Raw genomic sequence first — 16,822 nt, 5'->3', positions numbered from 1 at the left:
CCCAGGTTGGACTCTTTGCCCAGCATGGAACCTACTTAAAAAAATCAATACTAGTTTTATATTTGTTTTATTCTCTAGAGAAGATTATACTTATATTGTTAGAGTATAAGTTACTGTAAGTGATCTTCTAGTTTAGCCCTTTTCATTTTATAAAGACATATTAAATGATCTGCTCAGACTCACACAGGTTTGATTCAAATGAGAACAAGTTGGGACTAGAAATTGGTGTTCTGGCTTACAGTCCAGGTCTCTGCTGCTGTCCAAATCCATGTATTAGTGTTTAAAAAAAATTTTTAAAAAACCTTTATTATAAGTAATGGCCTTCCCAGTTTTTTCATTCGAATGTGCAGATACACTCAATGTACTTTCATTCATTATTTTGCATTATTCTTGTAGAGCTACTGAGCTACTCAGGATTGATCCTAATTTAGTTAATATATCTTTTCAAGTCTCTGTTATGTTTTTGGGGGCTCTAAAGATCAGAGTAACAAGTCAGCATTCTTCCAGGGCAGAGGGAAACCTGAGGGAAGGGGCAAGAGAGTGGGGCAGGGGTTGGAGGGAAGGTGGATAGTCCAGAGAAATGGTTCCTAAGGTTTTTAGGGAATTCCCACTGTTCTTTGACAAAATGAGAAATTATATAAGAATTATTCAGTAAGTTTTTCCACTGTTTTTTTTAATTTTGTAACTGTATCCTACTCTTGGGAGTAACAATATTGACAAAATAAAAAGTTGGTAACTCTGTATTAATACTCTCATATTATTTTGTTTGGCTTTTTAAAAAACGTTATGGGGGGGTTGCCTGGGTGGCTCAGTCAGCTGAGCGTCCGACTTTGGCTCAGGTCATGATCTCACAGTCTGTGAGTTCGAGCCCCGCATCGGGCTCTGTGCTGACAGCTCGGAGCCTGGAGCCTGCTTCAGATTCTGTGTCTCCCTCTCTCTCTGCCTCTCCCCTGCTCATGCTCTCTGTCTCAAAAATAAATAAAAACATTAAAAAAAATTAACAAAACAAAAAACTTTATGGGTCCATGAAGCCCAAAAGATATAGGAGACACTCATCCAGGATCTGTAGTACTGTTTGGGGAGAAAAGGCCCAGGTGAGAACTGGATGATATGAAGGATGGATACTTATGATGAGAGAGATGCTAAGAGACCAGTGTGTTTTAAAATCGATGATAGGTTAAGTTTGAGGATAGTGGGGGAAGAGGGGAAAATGAAAATGAAGGCTATTTCTTTAGTTGGCTTTCTCAGTGTCAGTGTTAAATGAGGTTTGCATGCTAAGAACATGTAGCGGATAGTGAATTGGAAGAATGCTTATTTGGAATTCTTGGTGTCTGCTGGATTCATTCTGTAATGCTAGCCCAGTTATAGAATCACTGAGTGCTTCACCCTCAAAATGGGAATTAAAAATGCTGACTTTTAAAGCACTTTAGGATCCTCAAATGAAGTGTACCATTGTAAGCTTCAAAGATAGTTTCTTCACTTAGATACAGTCTTTGAAATGATATTCAACTGAAGCTTTACAAAGTGGCATTAGACTTCCTAATGACAGCAATCTTGCCTTTTGTTCATGTTTTCAAAACCCACCTGCATGTTATATTGTACGTGCTCTGTAATTATGAAGTGATGTGAAAAAATTACTTAATTTTTTGGAAAGTTGCCTTAACATGTTAATGGGACACTGGCAACATTACTAAGATTAAAAATACAAACTGCTTTACAGAGATCTCATAGGAACATAAATTCATGCTGCTAAAGCAAAATGAAAAAGCAAAAAAATACCCCAACCAAACAAAAAAACCAACAACCCACAAAAAACACCAAACAATCCTTCTCCTCCACCAATAACAACTATAAATAATCCCCAATAGGTAAAGGGATATATTAGAGTATATTAAGAGTCATGTCATCTGGAATCAACATATAGAATAAAGCATACTCAGAACTATTTGTTTTTTTTTTTTTTTTTTTCCTTTTTCGTATCATATAAGCCCTAACTCTGTTTTCTTCTTGGATCAAGAAGAGAAAGAATTCCAAGATCAGTGTGTTTGGTTAGCTTTTATGTTCATGTATAAAAACTGTGAGATAAATGGAAACATTTAGTATTTATTCCTGCTTGAAGTTTGAATAGAAAGATCTCAGTGATCTAGATAATATATTTAAGACTTGTTTACTTATTGTGTAATTTTCTGAAAGCAAAGTACAGTTGACTCTGGACAACATGGGTTTGAATTGCACAGGTCCACTTATGCACATATTTTTTTTAATAGTACAGTGAATGTATTTTCTCATTATTAATGACATTTTTTTTCTTTAGCTATCTTTATTTTAAGAATATAGTATATAATACATATACATATACAAATATGTGTTATTCAACGGTTTTATGGTATAGGTTAGGCTTCTGGTCAACAGTAGTAGTTGTTTTAGTAGTTGTTTTTGGAGAGTCAAAGGTTATATGTAGATTTTCAAGATATTCGGCCATGCAGGGGTCAGTACCCCTAACTCCTTCATGTTGTTCAAGGGTCAACTATAAAACTGTTTAAAAACAGAGTGTTTCTCTGATTTATTACATTGATTTCAAATTGACTTTCAGAGACTGTTTTTGAAAACAAAAATTCTATGTATATAAATATTTTTTCTAATGATTTCTAATGATGAAAATAATACAGAGTTATTGTAGAAAATTCTGAAAGCCTGGAAATAAAAAATATATATATATATATACACATACATACATATATATATACATACATATATATATGTATGTATATATATATGTGTGTATATATATATAGAAAAAAAATCACCTGTTAGTTACTACCCAGAGATACTTTCTTAAAAATCTCAGCATTTTTTTCTTCTGATTTTTTTTCTATTTTATTTTTTCTTTACATTTTTGAGATCATACCAGAAATTTTTTAACATTTTGCTTTTTCAACGCAATATATATTATATAGAGGGAGTATATTATAATATATAGAGAGTATATTATATAGCTATAGTATTCCAAATATTATTTTAAACCTTATAAATATAATTATTGATTAACCAATGATACATTATCTGGCTTGGCCATAATAAATCTATATCTCTGTTGTTCGACATTTGAGTTGTTTGCATAAATATTAAATCTTTAAATTAATGCAAGTTTTTTTTTTTTTTTGAGGCTTTCATCTTGAATTGGGTAAGCTTATTGATAAAACTCTTCTTAAGATTAGATATTTCTTTCCTTCTTTCATTCCCCCCCAGTTACATGCTAGCTAATTCCTGGGATTTTTTCCTCCCTGTTCTTTATAATCTGAAAAACTCCCTGTTTTCTGCTACTGGTATGACAGCTTCAGTTTAGCTGTGATTGATGTATTGTGATTGTACGTAAGTAAAGTTATATATGCTCCTTTAAGGTACCATGAACCTCAATAGGAGGTCCTTATGCAGTGTGAGAGCTATAAATATACTTTGAGAGAATGTATACAAAGATGCTTAATAGAATATAAGGAATGAAGTACTACTTATTCACCGTACAGTTTAAATTTTTTTCTAGTATGAAGCATTTTAACTCAGTTGTATGTAAAATGAAGTGTTTTACACCAATATTAATACTGATGGCTGCATGAATTAAGTATTGATTTTTTATGTATAATTTACTTTTTATTGATTTCAAGAGTACAACAACAGTTTGTCAGTACTATATTATAAATATTCTGTTGGCTGTAAGGGGCATATCTGACTTTAATAGTTATATTCTTTTCAATAAAATTTGTCATTTTGTAGGAAGAGATAGATAGTGTTATGGACAAGATTATTGAACAAAATGCTTGGTCTTTAGATTCCTTGGTAAGGCTGTGTGGCTTTTTCCCTAGTTTAAGATCTTTTCATTCATATTGGAAAAAAAAAATACTACCACTCTATGCACAAGTACATTTCTATTCAAAATAATGTAAGTTTACTTGGGAAACTTCCCTCAACATTCCTTTCCTCAGACTTGATTGTAATTTATTTTAAAAATAAGCTTGTGAAATGAAATTTAATTAAATGTTGAAATTGTTTCTGGAAGTAGTCACAAAATATAATAATAAACCAAGGTCTAGATTTTTGTTTAACAAGATGTTCTTTGATAATATTGGCCTGCTGTACTATAGTTCTTATATATATTTTGCAGAACTTCTAAGACCGTAGTGTTTTTGTACATATGTGTGCATGTGTGAGTTTCTTGGTCTTCTAATATCTATATGGCAAAATTATTTTAAAGAATAAATAGCTTATCTGGCATTATATGCTATGAATTTCACATCTTGTTAAAAGAATATTTTGCGGTGGTAATAATAAATTGTATATTTTATTGTATATTTTAAGTGGAATACTTAGATTATTTTAAGATTTTGTCATATAACGAGATATGATTTGTTCTTTATCAGGTTTTTATTGCAAAAATATCTCTAATTTTAATACTCTGTTTAATACCATTGTTTTACTTAGAAGGCATGAGAAAAAATATTAGCTTACACATAAAGAACCCTGATTTTTGTTTTAAAATATTTCCTTCTTAAATATTTCTTTTTTATTTCCATAATGGATAGGTTATTACTAGAGCATGTATCCTTGGCTTTTGCAAAATCCTCCAGAACTCAACGCAAAGACAGCTTTAATGAATAATCGAATAAAACAATGCGGCCACTATCTTTCTAAATGGAAATCAAATCAGAATATATAACCATTTTTTCCACAAATCTATTGAAATTGGAAGTAAAATTCCCTATGATTTTTTTAAGTTAATTTAGTAATCAAGCACTTCTCAAAATACTTAACGTATTTATTGAAGATATCATGGACTTCTAAAAATGATTTTTTAGGAACAAAAATATGAAAGTATTGTGAAAACTAATGAAGAGTTGCTAAAGATGAAATGGAAAAATCTTCAATATTGTAGGTATCTGCGTACAAAATGCCTGGTGCTCTGAAAAGTAGAAATAAATCTGGATTCAAAATTGACTAGCCGAGGTAATTTAGAGAATTAAGTCAGTGTTGGTAAAAAGGTGTTAGTACAAGCATCTCTGAGTTAAGAGATAGCAGCTCCAGCAGTATATTCTTAAAGTGAAAGTAATAAAAGGCAAAAGGCCCCATTTAGAACTGGTATTAACACACAGTGAAGATAGCTAAAATAACCCAGTTCATATTAGAGTTAGAATAGAAAAGGTCTTAAAAATTAAGGGTTTATTTATTTTCTTTTTAACTGGCCAATTGGTTTATAATGCAGAGGTGCTACTAGAGTGTAGCTTAAAAAAAATGGCCATTCAGTAATCCTATTTGCTTCATTATCAGTGTTGTCTCCTATCATTACAAAGCTACTTGTGAACAGTCTATATATCTCTGGGCTTTAATTAGCCATGGGAACATGCAGAGTTTAAAAGTAAAGTAATTGCTCAGCCTCTGATAACTTGTGCTCAGTGAATCACCTTCTTTCAAAGAATGCTACATAAAACAAACCATTGTATAGAGGAGACAGGAAAATATAGTTTTGTTGCTGGGTCTGCTGGGAGGGATTTGCAGATTTTGTGAGATCCTGCAGAGAGTCGAGCAAAATCTGCATTACAGCACATTATCTCCTGTGGGGAGGAACCAGCAGGACTGCTTCTGGTTCTCAGCTATCTCTGCTGTGTATACTTTTGTCCTACTATGTAAAAAGCCTCCCATTCGCTGGGAACAGTAAGAATGTTGGAACACTAAGAGAAAAGGATAAAAAAATAATGAAAAATATCAACTACACGAGAAGGACCTTTGTAGCCAAGCTTGAAGGGAAGACTAGGGGTCAAGTTGAAGGGGGTTAGATAAGCAAATACGATTCTGCATAGGGTTTTTTATTTTAAGAAATAAGTTAAACAGTAATAGGTTTTATCATATAAAACCTTTATAAATTGAACTCTAAAATGATCATTTTAAAGTTAGTTGTCAGACTCACTTTTTGTAAGTAATTTATCTTAGTTTTCTACTTTACTAATTGTAATTTCTGGTACTTCTTAGGAGGGAGGATGCCATTTCATCAATAAACTGTTTATTCACATTGTCTTAAAAATAAAAGCTTATTTCTCCTCCACATAACAGTGGTAGGGTGGTTTGTAAGATTCCAACAACTTTTAAAAATGAATAAAATTGTAACAATGATGTTTTCATGTGGCAAAATTTGTCTAAAATAATAGTTTCTCCAGGATTTTGATGCATTAAAGTGACTTTAAAGCAATGATTCAGTTGACAAAATTCCAAGTGAATGTTAAGTTATATTTAATATATACATTACTTTTAATTGAACTAAGTATTTGTCATTTTCAAGTAGATAACATTTTAAGATATCCCATTATGATTCATTTTTCAGGTGTTAAATGAAATTTCAAAGTGTTTGCCAATATTTTCTCTAATAGTTCAAATAAATAATGTAGAATAGAAGGAAATAATTTAGTGACTATGCTGTTATTTTAAGCATTTTACAATCCTTATTGAGCAGTTGGTTTATATAAAAAGGCCTAAGAATCTTTGGTATCTTTAAGAACAGTGCTTAATGATGGAAAGCTATTGATAATTTTAAAGTATATGTAGTATGAATTTTCATTATAGTTCAAAATAACTTTTTCTTGAAACTTATTTTTATATACAATGAAGACTTTTTCTTGAAGGATCCTGTATTAAAGAGTTTCAGTATATATGTATATTCTGTGTGTATGTGTTCTTAAAAAAAAATAACTGTTCAAGTAATTGATATTGAAGAAAGCAATTTTGACACAATTGAACAGAAAAAATTTATCTTTATATATCAACACAATTAATGAAATTTGCTGCTCTTTTCTGAAAAAAACTATTTTATTTACCTTGATATCCCCATATCCAGCAGTTTCTGTCTAGTATATATTCGGTAATTACTGAATGCATTTCAACATCTTTTCTCATAAAAGTTTTATTTGTCACTATTTAATCAAGCTAAGATATTACATTTGTTACATAATCCACTGGAAGTTTAAATGAATTTAAATGTTTCTAAATTCAGTTAATTATATTTGAATTACTGTGCTTTTCTGCTGTGAGGAGTAATCATTTGAATAAAAAACAAGGTGTTGTGAACTACAATGCATTTTTTTCTTCTAATGCTTTTGCAATGTTATATTGATTTTCTGAACATAGAAAATATATTTCTGATATCAGTCCTCTTTTTGGTCAGTTCTCTAATGTTCTCTTCCTGTTTATTAATTTGTAATCATCCTTATTTCTTTTTTAAGTTTATTTTGAGAGAGAGTGTGCATGCATGAGTGGGGGAGGAGGGGCAGAGAGAGGGATGAGAGAGAGGGACTGAGAGGGAGAATGAGAGAATCTCAAGCAGGCTCTGCGCTGTCTGCACAGAGCCCGATGCAGGGCTTGATCTCATGAATTATGAGATGATGACCTGGGCCAAAATCAAGAGTCACACGCTCAACCAACTGAGGCACCCAGGTGCCCCTGTAATCATCTTTATTTCTTAGTTGTATTCTTACACTCTGATGCCTAAACAAACACCTTTTCCTTTTATTTTTACTTCAGGTTTTCCTTAATCTCTCACTGTCCTATCTTAAGTGTGAATATATGCACATGTTTGTGTGTGTGTTTATGTGCATATTTGTAGAGACAAAGATACTATAACAAAGAGACCCAGCATTTACATTGGCTTAAATAAGATAGAAGCTTATTTCTCTTTCATGTAACAGTGGTAGGGTAGTCCAGACTGTCAAAGTGGTTGGCTTCACAAAGTTAGCAGTCCCAAATTCACTTCATGTTACTGTTCTGCAGTCTTGTAGGACATTGTTCTTGTCAGCAAGATTAAATCTGGATCACTACCATGTCTGTATTCTAGTTTGAGAAAAGAGGGAAAGAGCAGAAGAGCAGAAGGAAAACAATTTCCTTTAAGAAAGTAGCCCCCAGTTTTCACATTCCATTCCAAATTGTCACATGGCTACACAGGGGCTGCAAGGAAAGCTGGGAAGTGCCGTCTCTCTATAGGGGGCCACTCATTCACCTAAAACTCTGTTACTATGAAGCAAAGGAAAAATGGATTTAGTGACCACTACTGGTTGCCACGGTGCATTGAAATTTTATCATACTGGTTGGTAGTCCTGTTTCATTTATGCTATTAAGGAAAGGATCGAGGAAGGATAGAGTATTTCTGTTTTTTTGCCATGTGTCTTCAGTGACCTTGCAGCATCGTATGTCAAACATAATTAGGATTTCCAATGAGAAAATTGAATCTTAGTTGTGCTTAAGGGCCTAAGTGACCCCATGTAAGGACTTTACCTTCAGTATTAACCATAACAGAATTTGGGTTTGAGGGTTTTTTAAAAAATTTTATTTAAATCCAAGCTAGTTAACATATAGTATAATAATTGTTTCAGGAATAGAATTTAGTGATTCATCACTTACATATAACACATAGTGCTCATCCCAACAAGTGCCCTCCAAAGGCCTATCACCCATTTAGCCCATCCCCCTACCAACTCCCTTACAGCAACCTTGAGGGGTTTTATTAAGGTAAATTGGGTTTCATACACAGGACATCTGGGTATCCATCGTTAAATATACTGCTGCTTTATGTTAATGTTACTGCTATAATTTGCTTCATTTTTTTTCACAGCACTTTGGTGAAGTCATAATTCCCAATGGTGCTTTTCATATATTGTCCACTCTCTTAGCTTAATGAGTGCAAGACCTATTAGAACATTTTTTATGGTTTATGTATCCTATCTTCAAATATGAGACTTTTCACAGTAAAACACACAGAAAATTGTTGCATTATTAAAGCTGAGGGAATTCAGGGGCCCTCATATATTGCTGGTGGGGGTCTAAAATGTCAGGGTTTTTTTGGACAGCAATTTGTTAGTATTTATGAAAATTAACAATACATACCCCTGTAATACAGCATTTCTATTTCTATAGGTATACTTATACATGTGGCATGATTTATTTATAAGGTTGTTATAACATTGTAACAGCAAAGATTTGAAACATTCTGAATCACTGTCCATTATGGACTAGTTAAAGGAACATGCACTTCTATAAAATGGAATACTATGTAGCTATATAAAATGTTGATGCAGTTTAGGTACTGAAATGAAAAATCCTCTAAGATTTATTATGTGGGAAAAAATGGTGTAAAACAATATGTGTGCTAAGACTCCTGTGTAAAAAGAAAGGAATAAACTGATACATATTCAGATAGCTTGTAAGCACATAAAATATCTCCCACAGAAGGAAGAATGCATATGGTAGAACCAAAATCTATCTCTATTTAAGAATTACACTATAAACTCCCTCTTAGGAATCCTAATTTTGTTCTTCTGAAATTACATCTATTTTGTCATAGCAAAGGGGATTTTTTTCATTAAGATAAAAATTACAGTGTTCCTTTTGGGAAAGTACAGTACTGACTGGCTAGTCTAACTCTCCTGACACAGCAGTTCTCTTATACAGTATCCCAAATAATTGGTTATCTATCATGTGTCTGAACACTGTCATTGATAGGACTTGCTTACCCTCCCAAGGTAGCTATTAGTTTTGTTCACTTTGCTACAATGAGAAAAGATCTGTCTAGGGCAGGACAGAGATCTGGTAACTGGACATTACTAGTCTGAAGGTACTGAAAAATTCAAATTCATTTCATGAAATGAGGGGTCAGATTGTTGTGGGGAATCTTGTAAACAGTGTCCATCGTTCGGATTTGAGGCAGTGGATTCTCTTGCTAAATAGTGTTAGAATTCCTTTTTATGTGAGGCTAAAGTCTACCCATATTTACCTCTTGTATGACTTCTGTTTATTAGATCTTAACTCTGATCTGTGACTGTTATTTAAATAAAAGGTCTTCAGATATTTGAAAAGAGACATCAGATTAAAGAACCTTGTTCTTTTGACTATTCTTCATATTACACAATTTCCAGACTTTATTATTCTGTTTCTGTGGATATTCTTCAATGGACATGTGGTATGCAGAAGCGAACACAAATTTCTAGATAGGATCTGAATATGCAAAGGATAGTAGGGCTCTTACCTGCCTTGTTTTAGATGATGATGATGATGATGATGATGATGATGATGAGTGTGTGTGTGTTTTAATGCTAAGAATACATAAGTTCTTTTGGCACTTAAGGCACATTGTTGTCTCATTTTGAGTTTGAAGTCCATTAGAGTACCTAGATATTTTTCATATGAACTGCTGTTAATTATTGTCTCTATAGTTACTGTACTTTTTATTTTTTATATAAACTATTCTTATAATTCTCATTTGTTCATCGTAGACAATTTTTTTAAACATTTCAAAAAGCAAGAAGGTAATTCCAAATGGCACTCATCATAGCCTCTATTAATACTTCATTGTGTATCCTTGCAGGGATTCTCTGGAATAGTGTTCTTTAAACTGCAGGATGCTACTCAGTGGTCAGCTATGAAGTCAATTTAGTGAGTTACAATTAGCATTCAAAAGAAAAAAGAAATAGAACCATGTAAAATGGAAAATATTGTTTTGCATTATACACAGAAGAGTAAATATTGTTCCATTGAAAATATCTTAATTAAGTGTACACACACACACACACACACACACACGTGTGCAGTGGACCAAGATGTACAATATATTAGGATTGATCACATTTGATCAGTGGACAAACTTTCCTTCTTTTCCCTTTCCTTCTTTTCTTTCCTTTTTATTTCTTTCTGTGTCACCATCCATCTTGGCAAATGTTCAGCCAGCTTTGAAGCTTCCTGCTTAAAAGATCAACCAGCTCACTATGTGCTTTCATTTCCACACGAATTCCATGAGAGACTTTATCAGATTTTTTCCTAGGTATCTTATATGAGGCACCCTACACAGCAATTATAAGAACAAAGCCTTTGGAAGAAGAGTGTTCTGGGTTTGAATCCAATGCCCACAAGTGATTAACTCCATGACCTTGAGTAGGTTGCTTTAATCTCTATATGACTCAGTTTCCTCATTTTTAAAATACAGTAATTATATTTTCTTTAATAGGGTTATTATAAGGATTAAATGAGATAATACTCAATTAAAATATTAAGTAAAGTCAGTATTCAATGAGTGTTGACATTACTGTTAATAGCTTTAGTGTGTCTTTAATTTTCCAGGTTAGTAATTCTAAGAGAAGATTATTAAAATCTTCTTAATGAAGAATTCTTAATGAACTCACAATAGGTCTTGATGATCAAGTGTTTCATAAGAGCTCACAAATCATCTATTAAATAATTATTTTTAAAAGATGTATTCTAGAAGTTTGCTAGGGATTATATGACTGTTTCTATTCTCTCTAATTGCTATCCTTTACTCTTTGAGAATCAGGATTTATTTTCCAGTCTCAGTTTTATGGCACATTCAGTGGTCATATCTATACTTCATGAGAGAATTTTGAATTAGAATTTGTCTGGGACTGAAGAGTTGAAATCATTCATTTAAGACAGCCAGGTACTCTTGCTGTCTATCTATCTTAGCTTTCAGTTAGCTCCTAACCATGTTTATTATACCTTTTTCGGTTTGAAGATCATTCTTGATAGAACTAATAGGAATTGAATAGTTCCACTTTCTCTATCATTTGTTTCCATTCATTCAGCGAGTATTTATTGAGCAGCTAAGTACATGGGATTGTTCCTGGTGCTTGAGAAACAAGGCCCAGGAAACAAGACTTGTCCTCAGAGTACCAGTGTGTGTGTGTGTGTGTGTGTGTGTGTGTGTGTGTGTGTGTGTGTGTATGAGTGTGTGTATGAGTGAGTGTGTATAGAGGAGACTTGTTGAGCATCAGGGAAAGAAGGAGGGATCACAACATTCCACTTATAATGTTTCTCTTTGTTTTAAAATGTCAGATCTCTCTGTGCTTTATTCATCATTTCATTAAACTTGAGGACAGAATTATTGTTTTTGCCAACCATGTATTTTCAGTCTATTCCACTAGACATGAGTTGCATCTCACAGTGCAGTGAATCCAAGTACTGTTCAGAACCAGATGTTGCCCTTATAGAGCCATCTATACAACAAGCTATTCCTTTTCCATAGTTGTGGTTATTTTCCAATATCGCTACTTTACATGGGTAGGAGAAATGAAAACACCTCAGTTTCAATGTCCTGTAATTTTCTACCTAGGACTTTAAAGATTTCTTCTGACACAATCCTGTGAATGTGGTAAAGTGGAAAGAGCATACATAATCTTTGGAATCAGAGAAATTTGTGTTCCAACCCTGATACCCCCTCCAGTTAGCCATGTGATTTTCTTTTCTTTCTTATGAACGTCAAACCTAAATTTCCAAATATGCAGAATGGGGCTAATAATACTTATCTTGGTGAATGTTAGTGATCTCCTACTGTTCACCCCACCCTGCCACACCTGCCAGCTTGAATTAGTAGACTGGTTAGTGGTTGAGGATTGCCACTACATCTGATCTCAGCCAGAATGCCTAGAAGCAATAGGACTGTTAAGTTTTGAAAGCCTCTCTTGCATTCTGATATGATCTGCTTCAAGAAAATACCACTTTCTGCTTAACTAAGTCACATCTATGGGGGAGCATTCATCTCTGTACTCACTTTTCAGAGTGTCAGCCTCCTCATGTTTCCTCCTACTCTGGCTAATAACAGGAGTCCCCTAATCTTAATGAAACTTGGTTCCTTCCTGTGAACTTTCCTTATTTTCTATGTCAATGGAATTCTCTTTCAAAGTTGGGAGACTTGGATCTTGGATCTTTTCCCTTTTCTGATTACTCTGTTTACTTGCTAACCTGTTGTTTTTACTGAAAAGACAAAAATGTGCCTAGACATATTTAAGAGTCATGATACATTAAGTTCATAATTAAGAGTAGCCTTACCTCATGAGAATATATAAAAGTTGGCAGAAGTTTTTCTGGGGTAGGGTGGGGTGGAGAGGAGGGATGTGATAATAATAACAATGTTGGACTAAGGAAGATAAAATATATCCATTTGTTTTGGAATTCACTATTTAATTAGATGTTTTTTGGAGAATGTTTTTCTGATAAATTCACATTTTGAGGCCAGTATAAAATAGTATCTCATCCTTTCACAACTTAGCTTAAAGGAAATTACATATGTTGTCTAAATAATGCCTTATTGAATTTAACATATTCCTAGTGAAAATTTCCTCAGGCCATTGATTCACAAATTTTAATTAACAAAGTTGAAATTAAGATTCCTTTAAAAACACTGAATGTAGTCATGAGCCTTCAGACTTTGAAAATTAGGGTCACAAGTTTCCATTTATAAATGGAACATTCTCAAGTCGTATTAGAAATGAGATTTTTGATTGAAGAATTATTATGTACTAGTTAATAAAAAACGAGAATTAAAGTGTATTTTGCCAGAGTGATTTTTGTCATCACTGAAAGTATGAACCAACCTAATCTAACCTATATTTTAAAGGGGAGTTATTTGAAAATCAATAATTTTTACATAGTTATTGGTGTGAATAGTGAGTTTGATGAAATCTGTATTTTGTAGTTTTGTGTTTCTTGTAAAATTCTGCCACTGCTTAACTTCTTCCAGTTACTTGAAAAAAATCTCCCATCTTTTGCATTTAAATCATCTTTCTTATGGGACTGTTTTTCAGTCTTGCCACAATTGGGCTCACTTCAGCAAATGCTTGTTGAGTCTCTTTGTTGGGCACTATCCTAAGAATGTGGGATCTGAAAATGAGGGAGACAGGTGTTTTGCTTTAAAGGGTCTTCTAGTATACTATGGGAGAATGACATATGCATTTTCATTATCATATTTAGATCTCAGAGCAGGTCAAATACCTGAGAATTTTGTTAATAGAAAGCGTTTATTTAAGTGCCTAGCAGTTTATTCCATTGTATTGGGTGTAGCACACACAGGATGTTACATAGGTATGAGTTACACTCTGTTGCTTACCACAGTCTGATACAGACATTGGCCTTAGAATAAGAATTGCTTAGGGGCGCCTGGGTGGCGCAGTCGGTTAAGCGTCCGACTTCAGCCAGGTCACGATCTCGCGGTCCGTGAGTTCGAGCCCCGCGTCAGGCTCTGGGCTGATGGCTCGGAGCCTGGAGCCTGTTTCCGATTCTGTGTCTCCCTCTCTCTCTGCCCCTCCCCCGTTCATGCTCTGTCTCTCTCTGTCCCAAAAATAAATAAAAAATGTTGAAAAAAAAAAAAAAAAAAAAAGAATAAGAATTGCTTATATGTATAAATATATGATCAAAGAGCTCAAATTTGTGAGAAGAGAAATCATATGTAATACATGGTGTTTGGACTTTTTCATAGGGATTAGGAAAATGATTAGATTCTCACCTAACAGGTCATGGCATAATAAATTCTACCTGGAATAGTAGTAAAATTTAAAAAAAAAGGAAGCCACTGGTGAATTAGAAAAAGTAAAATTGAATATTAAATATCAGAAGGGAAAGGAATTTCAGTGTCTAAAAGCAAAGAAACATGACATTAAGGAAAACATGGACTGGTTTGATTAAAAATTTTTTTACATAAAATCATTAAAAGGGAAAAATGTACTATTAGAAAACAAAGTGGATAATATTGATGTTGCAGCATATATAAAATACATTTTACAGGAAATATTAAATTCTTGAGTAAGATATATAAGGGATGATCATAAAAATAATAAATATAATACTCTATATAATTTGTGAAATTAGTTTCTTTTAGGCTCATAAAAAAGGTAGTTACAGGGACTAAAGTTAGAACCAAAAAGAGTAAATTTTTTTATTGTTTATTATTTTTGAGAGAGAGAACGAGAGAGAGAGCAAGCAGGGAAGGGACAGAGAGAGAGGGAGACACAGAATCGGAAGCAGGCTCTAGGCTCTGAGCGCTCAGGACAGAGCCTGACGCGGGGCTCGAACTCACAGACCATGAGATCATGACCTGAGCTGTAGTTGGCTGCCCAACTGACTGAGCCACTCAGGCACTCCCCAAAAGAGTAATTTATGAAAGGATTGACTAAATTTCTAATTAATAATACAAACTGTTGTAAGAATCACATACTCAGTGAAATTCCAGCATAAATCAGGCGCTTATTCATTCTGCATTCTGCAAACATTATTTGAAGATTTAATATGTGCCAGATACCATACTAACTGCTAAAATAATAAACATAAATAACAAAGAGCTCTTTCTCAAGGAATTCACAGTCTAGGGACAGAACATTGCTTTACCTCCTTTCTTCTCTTTCTTTTGTAAGGCGAGTCCCATCAACCCAGCCATTCATCTGTTTATACAAAAAACAGAGTTCATGAATCCCTAGAGGTTATAAGACTTTATGCTAGGTGCAGGGATATTAAGACAAAAAATGAGACTCTGTCATTGAGGAATTTATTCAAGGAGATGGGCAGAGGAAACAGTGGTTAAGAGACATCAGAGGTAGATGCCATTCCAGAGAATAGCTATCTCTAGTTCTCAAGGGAAAACATACACTGTGTTGGCAGATCTTACAAATTAACACCAAAATAATAATGCAATTTATTTATTCAAAGTTTACACTTTAAATACAATTCAAATGTTACTGTTCTTTCCAGATATAATACTTACTGAAATAATCAAATCCTTATGAGAACATTATTTCTTGTCAAAGACCCTATACAAGTTTGTTAAGATATAAGCAGATTTTACTAAATATCTGTCCTTGTGATTTGTTAGTGGTTATTCAAAGGCTAAAAGAGAGAGTCTTTTTGACACAATTATTACTGATAGAATGAAGTGCATGCAGAAGATGAGCACAATACCCAAGAACTTTATAGAGATCAGTTATGTGTTTTTCCTATTTTCATGTAATACTTTTTATTTGTCTTGTGGTATCTTGTTCTTCCAATTTTTAGTCTTCCTCTCTTTCCTTTAGTTTTATTTCTGTCTTATAGTTAATTTGATCTCTAATGTTACATTATAATATCCTAATTTTTCTCAAAGTTTATTCACATGGTCCATTTTACATGAAAAAAAATGTTCCTAGGTATATAAATGCTCAAAAATGAGTATGATTTCTTAAAACATGTTTGTGTGCCATGTAAACTTTGACATAAACTACACATATTGTACGTTAGAGAAATACAGAGGTTAGTTTTTAATAATAATTAAGTATGTATAATAATATATTTAAAATATGTATTTAATAAAAATATATTTAAAAATAATGCTTAGAAATGGATTTATTGATATAAACCATTACTTGTATTGACTAAAGTGATTTCATGAACTATACCCAATTGAACTTTTCTTTAACTAACTTAAATATTTTTAAATGGGAATTACTGAGGAGGCATTGAAGTACTAGTTTAGGGGAGGAATGAAAGCCTCAGGGAACCAGATGTCCCTTTGTGGTAGGTCTGTCTAAATACTTCCTGTTAAGGGGCACCTAGGTGGCTCAGTCGGTTAAGTGGCCGACTTTGGCTCAGGTCATGATCTCACCGTTCATGAGTTCAGGCCCTACATCAGGCTCTGTGCTGACAGCTTGGAGCCTGGAGCCTGCTTCAGATTCTGTGCCTCCCTCTCTCTCTGCTCCTCCACCCTCATACTCTGTCCTCTCCACTCTCAAAAAATGAAGAAACATTTTTAAAAAAATCAAATACTTCCTGTTAAAATTGACCCCTAATGGCTTATAATCAGGACTAAAGTTCTATGAAGATGAAAGAGCAAAATTACTTGCATGCAACTTTTTTTTTCAAAATGTGCACAAAGTCTTGAATTCATTAAATAGTCTTCCTTATGGCCATTCTGTCATATATCTGGTGTTTGGACCAAATATAGTTTTTCCATATAGAGCTTGGGTTAGAATCTCATTCTGATCCT

The 16,822-nt window shown here is 33.4% G+C and overlaps 1 protein-coding gene across 16 annotated transcripts in view; it reads left to right on the top strand.

Annotated features, from left to right (window-relative positions):
* The window catches only part of NAALADL2 (N-acetylated alpha-linked acidic dipeptidase like 2), a 1,331,477-nt gene that overhangs the window by 14,303 nt on the left and 1,300,352 nt on the right, over window positions 1-16,822 (top strand). The window contains exon 3 of one of the 16 annotated variants that reach the window (XM_042998915.1): window positions 3,167-3,184. The exons of the other annotated variants lie outside the window; for them this stretch is intronic. The gene's annotated coding sequence lies outside the window, so the exon portion shown is untranslated. The remainder of the gene's footprint in view (window positions 1-3,166; window positions 3,185-16,822) is intronic. 16 annotated transcript variants of the gene reach the window in all.

The sequence above is a fragment of the Panthera tigris genome, chromosome C2 (genome assembly GCF_018350195.1).
Source record: "Panthera tigris isolate Pti1 chromosome C2, P.tigris_Pti1_mat1.1, whole genome shotgun sequence".
Classification (NCBI taxonomy): Eukaryota; Metazoa; Chordata; class Mammalia; order Carnivora; family Felidae; genus Panthera; species Panthera tigris.
The sequence above is the reverse complement of the archived record's forward strand: the minus strand, read 5'-3'. Positions and strand labels throughout refer to the sequence as shown.